Raw genomic sequence first — 1,083 nt, 5'->3', positions numbered from 1 at the left:
TTTTTTTTTTTTTTTTTTTTTTCTTAAGATAACCAGTGAATTGTCGAGTGAATATTGCGAGTCGTTTCGTGTGTAACCGGAAGTGAGGGAAATTTTCCACGGAGATGGGATTTAAATGTCGCGAGAGAAATAAAAGTTAAAGATCAAAGAAAAAACGTGCTCGTGTAAAAAGGTTCTACGAAAGATATAAAGTATTATTGTAGATTCATGATCGTGATATTTTTGTTCAAGGAAGTTAAACTCCTCGCAATAAAAATATATTATACTCATTTTATGTTCAATACGTTCTTTAAAAAAAGAATCGAGAAACGTTTAAAATTCGTATTTATATCCTGCGAATATTGCAGAATTAAAATCCTCCATTATTTTTAAATCGAACTTCCTGACATTAATAAATTTTATTTTACGCGTTTTCGAATAATTTTTTGCATGAATATGAATAATCGATAATATTGGATAAACATTTATTATTAATAACATATATTGGATAATAATATTCATCCGGAAATGCAGGAAAGTTAAGATGAACTAAGAATGCAAAATTGTGAAAGAGAACTTGATATGAATATTTATAAATAATTATAATCTATTAATAATCTTTTTCCTTATTATAATTATAATAACAATAAAATTATGAAAAAATTGTTTGATATTTGTCGAATGTTATAAATAATTCTATTAGAGATAAAAATTGGTGAGTAAAATTGAGACAAAAGTGAAATAAATTTTGAAATGAAATTGATCATCGTTATCGAATAAAATTTTCAAATTTTCAAATTTTTAAATAGTATAAAACTCGATTACAAAATTTAGAAAATTTAATAATCTTTTGAATCGAATTTTATAGAATAGCATATATATATATATATATGCTATATATATATATATATATATATATATATAGAGAGAGAGAGAGAGAGAGAGATTCACATTTATTTTTTAAATCTATATATTTTTGGATATGTAACACGTTTTCTAAATGTAAATAGTAACGCCTCGTGGCAAGTGTTACGTAAGTATTCGGTAAAACAGAGGTATAATCACCCCCAGAAGGGGAAGCGTGATTTCAAAAATAGTTAATGC

At 24.8% G+C, this 1,083-nt stretch overlaps 1 protein-coding gene across 2 annotated transcripts in view; it reads left to right on the top strand.

The window, feature by feature from the left end:
• LOC102679625 (myosin light chain alkali) overlaps window positions 1-1,083 on the top strand; it is an 8,630-nt gene that overhangs the window by 846 nt on the left and 6,701 nt on the right. The gene's annotated exons all lie outside the window — the stretch shown is intronic.

This window comes from Apis dorsata, unplaced genomic scaffold (assembly GCF_000469605.1).
Source record: "Apis dorsata unplaced genomic scaffold, Apis dorsata 1.3 scaffold_233, whole genome shotgun sequence".
NCBI lineage: Eukaryota > Metazoa > Arthropoda > Insecta > Hymenoptera > Apidae > Apis > Apis dorsata.
The sequence above is the reverse complement of the archived record's forward strand: the minus strand, read 5'-3'. Positions and strand labels throughout refer to the sequence as shown.